Here is a 12,257-nt window from a genome sequence, read left to right as displayed (position 1 = left end):
TAATTAAGCTGCTGTAGTTTTCCCCTAACGTGAGTTGTAAGATCTCAGGCTTCACATCCTATATAATTACTGAGAAACGCTTCTTTTTAGTGCGTATATTCTTGGCCCTCAATTATCTAACACAGAGAGCTACTCAAGATTGTGTTAAGAAGAAAAAGTTTCTTAGTTACTTCACAGAGGTCCACTTACCGCTAAGAAAACCCTCCAATACAGAGGATCTTCCACCTGTTCAACCTCCGAGCTCTGTAACACATTGTTCATTTTCACTTACTGACATCTGTGGGGGACTATCTATGTACCAGACTCTGAGTACAGTGCTGGGGCACAAGAAAAGCCTGGCATCCTTCCTGACATTTGGGAGGCATCCACCGTCTGGAGGGCTAGCCATCACACAGCGTGAAAAGCGCTGTCACTGTGACATCGACAGTATGCAGGGAAGAGGTGGTACATCCTGCCTCTCAGGTGAGAAAGAGTCTGAAGGGAGGAAAGGGAAAGGCTTCAAGCAGGAAGAGCTATCTGAGCTGTATGGGTCTAAAAGGACGAGAAGTGTTCTGTGTGTGTGTGTTTAACCAGAAATGGAAAAAGGCAGAAGTTACCTGTGAATCAGTCTTTTATAAGAGAGAAAAATCTGATTTTAAATACATCAGGAATTGCTAAGTTAATGATCACCACCCCCGCCCATCTGAGCCAGCTCTTCTGCTCGCTTTGCTTATGGGAGAGGAACTCCTCTTTCTGAAAGACACCCCTTTTCCTTTTCAGTGCCAAGAGCTGGCCATCTGTCCCAGGAGATTCAAGAAAACTGTGGGAAAGGCACAACTCCCTGGGTGGGGCATGGGATGACTCAGAGAGCTGGCGATGAGACTGGGCGGGGAGGCTGAGCCTCGGGACAGTGACTGACTCACCCACAGGTACCTCTCTCTCTGTGGTAGGGGTTTGATAAGTATTTGTGCAGTGGGTAAGGGCCAGCTGTATGTAACCAATGCCCACCTGTCTTTTGGTCCCTCTGCCCATTTTGAAATAAAGAGGTTTTCCTTTCTAAAGGAAGCTCCCTTCTCATTTTTAAGTCTCAGAAGCTCAAGCTCAGGGTATCTCCTGGGATGACTTCCTCTTTATTTTTGGGTACACCACCCACTGATTTTCTTTTGGCAACAACCTGACCCAGCTCTCAGTCCGTGTGAATCAGATGAGGTTGGCACCACTCCCTTACCCCAGGCCCAAGGAAAGAAAATACTGCAGTCCCTCGGCAACTGCGATTGGTTCAGGGTAAGCATAGGACCCAAATCAGGCCCTTTAGAACCATCCCTGGGAGTTTGACTGGAACTATAAGCTACGAGGTATCCTTGGTGGGAGTTACTAAGCTGGCAGGACTAAACCTGGAGCTGCCGGGAGCCAGCTGTCTCATCATCATGGTAGGTTGCTTGTCTGAGAATGAAGCTGATACAAACGAAAGTGGGGCTGAGACAGGACAGATTTCCAAGCCTGATATTGGCTCCCCTTCCCTTTGCCTCCTCCCATCGACTTAGCATTTGGTGGTCTAATACAGTTCCTTTTGCTTTAGTAGATTACATTTGGATTCTGACACACAGCCAACAAGAATTGTGGTGAATACCAGCCCTTATCAAGAATCTGAACGTTTTTCTACACAGGGTGTTCCTCTGGCTGTCTTCAGATCCTGATACCTTATTTATGAGGGTATCAGTCACTTTTGGAATCTGGAAGGTGCACTTGGACAGCCCTTGCCTTTCCCTAATGGCTGCTATGTCCTAGGTGACACTCAAAGACAAAATTAATCTTACATGGTGCTTTCCATTTTATGATCTTACAATGATCTCTCCATATACATATATATATATATATATATATATTTTTTTTTTTTTTACAGGCAACAAAAACTTACTTAAAGTAACAAAACTGAAACAAGAACAGTAGGTTTATTGTATTAGAATATTCAGGAAGATCCTCTGGAGAAGCGATAGGCTACCCACCAGTTTTCTTGGGCTTCTCTGGTAGCACATACTGTAAAGAATCTGCCTGCAATGAGGGAGACCTGGGTTTGATCCCTGGATCAGGAAGATCCCCTGGAGAAGGGAAGGGCTATTCACTCTAGTATTCCTGCCTGGAGAATTCCATGGACAGAGGAGCCTGGCAGCCTCAGTCCATGGGGTCGCAAAGAGACTTTCACTCACTCATAGAATAATTATACACCAAATGCAGGAAATACATTTGAGCTGAGATGTATGGGAACTAGACAGTTCCAGAAACTAGAAGTTTCTCCCACTATCTGTCCTCTTTGGGGGAATGCAGAGTCTTGCCTGTTTCTATCTGAAAGGCCACTTCATTCTTCTTTCTGTGGGCCAGCTTCTCCATCCACTCACTTGCTTACGCCCATCAGGGCCACTCCCAAGTGTAATCTTGGACCCCAAGTCTCCATCAACTTCCAGCCTGGGTCTCCAGGGCTACATGACTCAGTCTCTCAAATTCTGGGAAAGAGAATCTGGCTGGTCCAGCCTGTCTCAGATGTCCATCTGGCATTTCATCAGCTAAGGCCAAGGAAGAGGGTCATGTGGCCTGTAGGGCTCCTCCTTTTAAGCTGGGGGTAGTGGTGAATAGATACTCTAAAGCAGGGAATGTGGGCTTCCCTAGTGGTTCAGCAGTAAAGAATCTGCCTGCTAATGCAGGAGACACGGGTTCAATCCCTGGTCCAGGAAGGTCCCACATGCCATCAAATAACTAAACCTGTGAGCCACAACTACCGAGCCTGTGCTCTAGAGCCTGGGAACTGCGACTAATGAGCCCACGGACCCCGACAACTGAAGCCCACGGGCCCACGAGCCCACGTGACACAAGAGAAGCCACTGCAGTGAGAAGCCCATGCCCCACAACCAGAGAGTGGCCCCCATCGCAGCAACTAGAGAAAGTCCACATAGCAGCCAAGACCCAGCACAGCCAAAAATAAATAAACAAATAAAATTATATTTGAGAAAGTAGGGAATGTGGGAGGGAAGGAACTTACATATATCATCAGTATAGTCTCTTTGTCTCATCTGATACCTGCATTTCTGAGAGATAGAACTGATTCTTATCCCCATTCAACCTAACTATGGGTCTTGAAGAATGCACTGATACCCGTCAATGAAGATGTGAGCAGGAGTTAGAATTCTATCAGAAGAAGTGCAACAGGAAACTCAGTTGGAAATTAGTGGACCCTGGGCTCTTGGCATCTGTGGGGCTTATCTGCAGCTGCAGAGGTTTTGGCAGTAGCTGAGGTGGTGGAAAATCCAAATTTTTTCCTTCAAATGATAGTGCTATGGTACTACTATTTTTCGTACTACCCACTTTATCTAGTTTATTATTTTGTCATTTTTAATTGCACTAAATTAGCATATAATATTTATGGAGATAAGCAGTGCCATTCAGTCTGGGGGAGAAGAAAGAATAAAGAATAAAATTGAGTCCAACAAAAAATTTATCATTTATAAGCTTGAGTAGTGAATGTTGCCAACTGTATAGTGGTATGTTGTTAAAAATGTCCCCATTTGGGCTTTCTGTAAGCACAGAGGACTGAATCTCAGATTTATAGCTCACACTTTCACAAACTTGGACTTTTCTATTCTGCCCTCTGTTTCCCATATCCCACCAGTCTTGAACTGGGGAGAAGAAAGCAAAAGTTCATTGTATTTCTTTGTCTCTGACTGATGTGACCTGCTATGCAGGACTTACCCCTTACCTCCAATCCACCCCCCCCCCCCCCCCCACCAAATGAAAGTGAAAGTCGCTCAATCCTGTCTGACTCTTTGTGACCCTATACATATAGTCCATGGAATTCTCCAGGCCAGAATACTGGAGTGGGTAGCCATTCCCTTCTCCAGTGGATATTCCCAACCCAGGGATCGAACCCAGGTCTCCCACACTGCAGGAGGATTCTTTACCAGCTGAGCCACAGGGAAGCTCAAGAATACTGGAGTGGGTAGCCTCTCCCTTCTCCAGAGGATCTTCCTGATCCAGGAATCAAACTGGGATCTCCTGCATTGCAGGCAGATTCTTTATCAACTGAGCTATTAGGGAAGCCTGCCACTTCCAACTTAAACTCCACCTTGAATAGTTCTCAGAGGCCCTGAGGGTTTGACACTGCACAGCATCATCCTTAGCTGTGATGGGACAGCTGCCATTCCCCTTCTCTCTCCTGTGGCTCCTGGTTTGTTATCGTGGTCATCAGCACCGCCAAATTCAGTGGCTCACCCGCTGATGCCGCAGATAGCCGCTGAAAGTTCCGCTGACTCTGGCCATCGGTGTCTGTGCCTTCACAGCCTCCCAAGCCTGTGCTGAGACCTCTGCCTGTCACTGCTGACACCAAGGGATTTGTCTTCCATGGAACCTGTGTGGAGGCGGCTTCATTTTTTTGCAGCCTCCTCTTCTGAGAAGTCAGCCATGATTTGAAGATAGATCTGGAATGATATGAAAGTTGGATCTTATTAAAAAACACTTCCTAGGAGGCTGCTTTTGTCCTTGAACAAGCTTGTGGGGCTCTACTTGCTTCCCCTGGGATGAGCCCCTTTGTCTCTCTTTTAAAAGACCTTGAGGACCCACCCATAATCAGAGATGCTTGAATATTAACTGAATGGAGATTTTAGAACAAAATGTAAATGAATACTTGCATATGTATAGGCACCTTCTGACAGACTTTCCATTGTTACTGAATAGTGCTTTATATAACCCTATCACTGTGATAAAGTCAACTCATGCTGAAACTTTGGGGAGTGCAAATGTGTCCCAGGACACACACAGCTTTCCTATAATAAGGGCCTGGGAGGATCTTGATGGTCAAGCCCTCCCAGGCAACTTCCATGCCTCACACCAGACAATCACCGCTCAAGGAGAGGGTGCCAGTGTGCTTGCTCCCATGCTCTACCATGGGAGCTAAAAGAAGCTATTACGAATTGCATTAGTCCTGAGGAGCACATAAGTTCAACTGGGACATTCTCCAGTTGAGACTTTCTCCACTTGGGAGGTTTTTCCCTCCCCTGACCCACTTCTACACAGCAAAGGACTCCGACCTTTGACATTTTAGAACAATGAACAATGATTTGTCTGAGCACTAATGCTTCATTAATTCACTTTAGTTCATCATTCATATCTTAGTCATAGACTTTCTGGAACAGACTTTCTTAAACCAAATTTAGGACAGATATCTATTTAAAACACTTTTGAAATGCAGAAATATTTTTTGTCAATACTGATTTACAAATGGAATCATTCCACTTCTATTATGACATTTTGACAGGTTATTAACATTTATGTGTTCACTTGGTTAATCTCTGACCAGGAGAATGGAAGGTAAAGAAGATCACAGTGGTGAAAAGGAGTAATGGTGATGTAAGTGTGCATCTATACACATAAAATGGGGTTAATCCAGTGAAAGGGAGGAAAAATCGTTTTCCTTTTAGGGTCCTTGGCTGGGTCTGAAAATTCAACCAACAAAGACAAATAAGAGAAGACAAGCGTACAAGTGTACTTAATATACATTTTGTGTGATACAAGAGTCTTAATAAAATGAAGACCTGAAGAAATGGTTAAATCTATTTTTATGCTGGGTTTGATGATGAGCGGGTAGTCATGTAGAAATATTTTAGGTCAAAAAATATAAGGTGAATGTAGTAAACTGGGGAAAACAGTGAGACCTGTTTGTTTGAATTCTTCTGGCACTGTCCCTTGTGTTTGAGGTAAGGACGCTCCTTTCCTTAGAGTTCAGAGGGGTAGCATCTCACCTGGGAGTCTTGTGCCATGTTCCAGAGAAGAAAGACAAGAGAGATCTTGTTTGGCTGTTTTCTCAAACTCCTTCAGTTTAAAATATTCAATATCCAAAGTGGCATGTTTTAGGATAGCATGTGTTCACAATTGTATTAACAGGTAAGAAGCTGATAGATACCGTATCCCACCCATGTTAGCAGGCAGTTGTGAACACCTGCTCCGTGTCTCCCATACACAACAGGGATCTAATAAAAGACACATTTATGACAAAAGCCCTCCACTCTGAGTGGCTTCCTTTAGCTGCTGCTCTCAGGAAAGATTAAAATTTACACCATCTCCACTTTGCTTGCTACTCCCCTTCAACCTTGGGCTTCCCAGGTGACTTGATGGTAAAGAATCTGCCTGCCAATGCAGGAGATGTGGGTTCAATCCTTGGGTCAGGAAGATCCCGTAGAGGAGGAAATGGCAACCCACTCCAGTATTCTTGCCTGGGAAATCCCATGGACGGAGGAGCCCGGTAGGCTATGGGGTCACAAAGAGTCGGACATAACTGAGCACACAACCTCATGTTTAACAACCTTTCCCAGGGCTGAGACAGTTTTAAACACGTGGGTCTGCACTTTATTGGTTCTCCTAACTCAGAAATGACCAAGGGTTTTACAAGGCAATGCCTCTCTTGGGTGGTCCTTTCCTGAACAAACAGAACTGCTCTCTAAGAATAACCTGCTTGGTCACATGTGTACTAGGCCAACTCATCAGGACCCAGGGAGGGAGGATGTAGAAACCTTTGAGCAGGCCGAATCCTTGAAATGTGGCCGTGTTATATTTCATTGGCAGTATATGCAAGGAAAACGGAGCCCCAAATTACAACAGGCTGCATTTATTTGTTGGCTTACAGCAAAACTTCTCAAATTTAATGTGCTTGTGACTAACCTGGGCATTCTGTTGAAATGCAGATTCTGACTCAGTAGGTCTAGGATGGGGCCTGGGATTTGCCTTTCGAACAAACTCCTAAGTGATTCTGTAGCCGCTGCTCTGTGATGGGCACCCCATTGCATAGCCAGTCTTAAGAGTTTGCCGTGTATTTTCCTTGTAACCCCATTCGGTCCTTATAAGAAGCCTGTAACGTACCTGACACAACCCCATTGTACAGAAGTGGAGGCAGTTTCAGTGAAGTCAACAGACTTGCCCAGGGTTTTGTGGCCATTTAGTTCTCAAAATCTAAGCCTTATGCTTTTCTTCCCCCATGACTAGGGTCCCTCTGCATACTGCAGCTCTTGGCCTGTAACATTGCTTAGAGAAATTACATATCAAGTCTTTCCATTTCAGAAAGTACACAGCTGTGTATAATCCCAGTCCTTGTATCCTGTTCTGTCTGCTCCTTTATATTGCCAGTTAGCATGTTTTGGTTGGAGATTCTGTCTAAATACTTACTGTCCCTCTCCTCTTTATACTGTATCCACAGGTGGGTACAAAATTTCTGATTTCTCATATTTGGATTATAAATACAGACTTTTCAGTGACATTTGGAGGCTCAAGTGTTGATGGATACATGGAGGATCAATTTATGAGAAGTAATAGAAGACATATACATAGAATTAGAAGAAGAGATTAAACATTTTCCCATTGATGATAACAAATGACAAAAATGAGAATAATATTAATAATAATAAAGCTAGAAGTTGACAAAAGCAAAGTGGGTAGACACATGGGCTTTGAAATTTTGAATGTTGATTGTGTCTCTTACCAAACGAATAATTTTGGGCTAGTTACTTAACCTCTCTGTATTTTTATTTTCTTGTATGTTAAAAAGATTTTAACTTTGCCTTTTAATTAATTAGCTTATTGAATTAATTAATTACTTAGATTGATTAATTAGATTTAATTAATTCAAAACAGTGCCCAGGACATAGTAATTGATCAATAAATAACAGGTATCATTATTACCAACATAGGAACTTCCTTATTTTTTAATATAGAGCAACAGAGGCCCAAAAAGTTCAAGTGACTTCAACATTTATTAATAAAAAATTAAGGCACTTTTGCTTCCATAGTAGACATGTTCTAGTTAGTAACTAGACTAATGTTGTAAGATGGGAATTAGTGGAGCTGATAACTGGACATAGATCCTCTGATTTCTAGTCCATTATGATGCTTGAGTGTGTGTTCACCACACTCATTGACACTCTGGGTCTGTAACGATTCCTTGATATTAGTTTCAAACAGCTCCACCAGCAGCAGTGACTGCATGGTCCCCAGACTGTATCTCTGTCCCCGTTTGTCTTCTTGACACTAAGGAGCTGAGACTGGGTGCGTGGACCGGAAGGCGGGAGCCCTGGAGATTAGGGGCAGGCGCTGCAGCGCTGGCACGCAGCTCAGGAATGCTGCTGGAGCTCACTGTTTGGTATTGTTCACTCCAGAAAGAACTTTCCACCCCCACCCAGAGATGCTTGGGTTTAGAATCAAATCAGCATCGTTTACCTGGCCGAAGGTAGTGCTGTCTCCCCAAGGACAGTAGCGAGTCAGGTCACCCTGAGTTGGGTGGCAGGGCACTGCTCACAGTTGACCATCCGCTGCTTTATGCAGTTCTCCATTTCTATTGGATTTAAAAGCCTTTGTCACCAGGGAATCTCTGACTCTGAGCTCTGGTGATTTTGTCTGGAACAGCCTCTCCCCAGTGTTCAAGTTTCAGGTAAGGCCTCTGGTGTGTAACTAAAAGATAAGCACAGAGAGAAATAAATATCTTTTATGACTTCTGTGAAACTAGGTATGTGCAAATAAACACCGAAAAAGTGTGAGTGAATTCTAGAGAGGAATGGCGTAAACTCCCAAGGGGCTATTAACCTTCCTTCAAACCAAGAGTCGCTTAACATTTCACTGCTTTGTTTTCCTCTTGATTTAGAATCTAAATGCATGGTCACCAGTGGCAATGGGAAGGGTGCATTCCCTTAAAAGCAGCCTCTAACTGCCAGTATTTGTCTCTTTTTGCAAATTATTTCTATGTTATCTAACAAGCCCTCCTTCAACTAAGCTATCGATAATATGGCCTGCATAGGAAGCGTGTGTGTGCAGAAAACCAGAAATGTTGAAAACAGACCTTCAGAGTCACTCTCAGTTCAGTTTAGTTCAGTTCAGTCGCTCAGTCGTGTCCGACTCTTTGCGACCCCATGAATCGCAGCACGCCAGGCCTCCCTGTCTATCTAGCCCAGGGGAATTCACTGTCCCAGTTGACAGTGTTTTTGGACTGCAAGGCAGAGAGAGCTCCAAACTGAGGAGTGTGCAAACTGTGGCCCTCTGCCTTTACATGGGGAATGAGAAGTTAGTAATGCTGACTTCCCTGTGCAGTGATATATGGAGTTAGACAGAGTTCAATTTTTTTTTAATGTTGTTTTATCACAGTGATACATGAGTGTGATTTCACAAGTTGAATGGGACCAGTAAGCTTATTGCTGAAGCTACATTTCTCTCACGCATAGCCATGTCACTCTCCAGAGGCAACCATTTCCTGTTATTGAAGCTCTTGATTCTTGGTCGGGGCTCATTTTTCTAAATAATACACACATGCTACTATCGTTCATCCATGTAGACATTAAAGTGTGTGTGGATTCTAGCTCCCCTACCCTCAATGCCATCCTGCAATATATTTACATCAAAGTTTTATAACAATTCAGAACTGCATTTTCATTAGTCTGAGTGGAAATAGCATTCATTGCCAAGCCTTTAAGTATGATTCTATTTTCTGTAAATATTGTTACTGTTACTACTGTTTTCTGAGTCCAGTTTTCTGTAGCTTCGGGGTATTTTTCATCAAACAGACTGTCCCCTTACTTCGTGAGCCTGATGACCAGAGTTTGCTGGATTTTGTGGTCGACAGACCTCTCCTGGACCAGCATCCCTTTTGACAGCACGTTCATCTAGATTGATTCCTTCTGGATTCCTCATTGAGCAGCAAAATATTAGGTCTCACAATGGCCTAAGATTCATAAGGAGGCAAGAAGAGAGAAGAATGTAAATAAAGGCAAGAGGCAATCTTGAGCACACAATTGTCTAGAAAGTGTTTTCTGAGATCTTTAGATGCTGTGTGCTGTAAAATCTTTTGCTGTTATTCAGTCACTCAGTCATGTCCAACTCTTTGTGACCCCATGGACTGCAGAACTCCAGGCTTCCGTGTCCTTAACACCATCTCCCAGAGCTTGCTCAAACTCACGTCCATTGAATCAGTGATGCCATCCAACCATCCCATCCTCTGTTGTCCCCTTCTCCTCCTAACTTCAATCTTTCCCAGCATCAGGGTCTTTTCCAATGAGTCAGTTCTTCATATCAGGTGGCCAAAAATCTTACCAGGGTGTAAGTGCAGACACTGAATCAGGGGATAGCTTTAAAATCAAGTGGGCCGGTTATCTATTCTCTTCATAAATATGCTGTGTACATTTGGACAGCCTGAAAATCGATTCCATCCAGAAACACATTCTTTGCCTGTCAAAACTTGGAATCACTCATCCCATGTTTAATCAGCAAGTTCTTTTGACAGTGTTTTCCTACTCCTTTTCTCATCACAAGTTGGGGAAAGCCAAGCATCTGCTGGCAGTTACTCTCCAGCTTCTATCACAGATCCCTAGAAGTACCAAAACAAAGGGAATCAGTGCCCATGCACACACATATATACACTCATGCACATACATATATAGGCTTCCTTGGTGGCTCAGTAGTACAAGAACCCACCTGTCAATGCAGGCAACATGGGTTTGATTCCTGGGTCAGGAAGATCCCCTGGAGAAGGTAATGGCAGCCCACTCCAGTATTCTTGCCTGGGAAATCTCATGGACAGAGGAGCCTGGCTGGCTACAGTCCATGGGGTTACAAAAGAATCAGACATGACTTAGAGACTAAACAACAAAACACACATATATGCACACATGCACATTTTTGATGTGCTCTGCTCTGGAATTTTAATCCTCTGTGATTCTTATAAGACCTAGAATACAGACATCCAAACACTTTTTAAACTTCGAGATGGAGGTATCACATGACATACTCGCCAGACTTCATGTTTATTCCTGTCTATGAGGATGAGAACCACTCTGAAATGTCTCTTCTGTTTCTTGGTGACTAGTGAAATAGAAAAGGTAATAGTGGATGGAGGAATTGGCAGGGAAGGGCTGATGGAAAGCTTGAAGACCATCCCTGCTGTGTTTTTGCTTTCAAACCCAGGATACAGGAAAACATCATTTACAATAACCAATGCAAGCTACTCCAGATTATGAGCAAAGGACGTGAAAAGAAAAATTCTGGTAAGTAATTTTAATAAAAACTGAGAATTTCCCATGTCCTTGCTCAGGATGGGAATAACTCTAAAATGATGTATATAGTTGTCAGTCTTCTCATGACCGATGAAGATTCCTACCCTTTCTTTCAAGTTTATCACTGGCATTTAGTCCAATAAGCATCAGCTGAGATTTTTTCTCTGAAAATTCACTTTAAAAGGTATAAATTCTGGACTTCCCTAGTGGTGCAGCGGGTGAGAATCTGTCTGCCAATGCAGGGAACACAGGTTCGCTCCCTGGTCAAGGAAGACTCCATATGCTGAGGAGCAACTAAGCCTGTGTGCCACAACTACTGAAACCCACGTGCCTGAAGCCTGTGCTCCACAAAGAGAGAAGTCCCCACAATGAGAAGCCCCAGCCCCACAGTGAAGAGGAGCCCTTTCTTGGTGCTCCTCTGTGTGAGCAGAGGAGAAATCCTGTGTGAAGCAACAAAGACCCAGTGCAACCAAAAATTAAGTAAATAAGAGGTATAAATTCCAAGCGGGGAAAGCAAACCTAGACGTGCATTCGTGTGAGCTGTGTGCTAAGTCGCTTCAGTCATATCTGCCTCCGCAACCCCATGGACTGTAGCCCACCAGGCTCCTCTGTCCATGGGGGATTCTCTAGGCAAGGAGATTGAAGTGGATTGCCATGCCCTCCTCCAGGAGAAGTGCATTCAGAGCTTGTCTAATAGGAAAAGAAATGTTTGATTAAGAAGCTGGCATTGTAAGCACTGAGGCCACGTAGCAGGCATATCCCCAAACCTGGATCTCAAAAAACATCAACCTGAAGCACGGGCCTTGCTCTTGACTCCCATTCCTCTGATTCCACATTTGATAAGAACACAAGTGATTATAATCTGGTTTTCTGTACAGCGTTTCCTCTAGTGAGCAAATATTTGATCAACTGGCTTGAACATCCCAGTTGGCCTGGCAACTCATTTTGGTTCTCATTGCAGAAAAACGGACCACTGATTTGTGTACCACCTTCTTGAGAGATGTGTTTGCTAGAGAGCTAGCATATTACGGTATACAAACCAGATTCATTAACCTGCAAATTTGAGGTGACCCAACTAATTCACTCCCCTCTCCTCCTGTGGTCCTTTTCCTGCCATTTGCAGAGCTCAGGGCAAAAGTACAAATGCAGGACCCAAGCCCCCATTCTTCTCACTGGTGGCTGTAGCCATCACAATGGGAGGTGGTGGGG

The 12,257-nt window shown here is 43.9% G+C and overlaps 1 long non-coding RNA gene across 1 annotated transcript in view; it reads left to right on the top strand.

The window, feature by feature from the left end:
• Positions 1 to 1,311: 1,311 nt before the first annotated feature.
• The window catches only part of LOC122683537, a 63,590-nt gene continuing 52,644 nt past the window's right edge, over positions 1,312 to 12,257 (top strand). Inside the window, exon 1 of the long non-coding RNA XR_006337773.1 lies at positions 1,312 to 1,409. This is a non-coding gene — a long non-coding RNA (uncharacterized LOC122683537). The remainder of the gene's footprint in view (positions 1,410 to 12,257) is intronic.

The sequence above is a fragment of the Cervus elaphus genome, chromosome 3 (genome assembly GCF_910594005.1).
Source record: "Cervus elaphus chromosome 3, mCerEla1.1, whole genome shotgun sequence".
Taxonomy (NCBI): Eukaryota; Metazoa; Chordata; class Mammalia; order Artiodactyla; family Cervidae; genus Cervus; species Cervus elaphus.
Note: the sequence above shows the minus strand (reverse complement) of the source record. Positions and strands in the feature narration are given on the sequence as shown.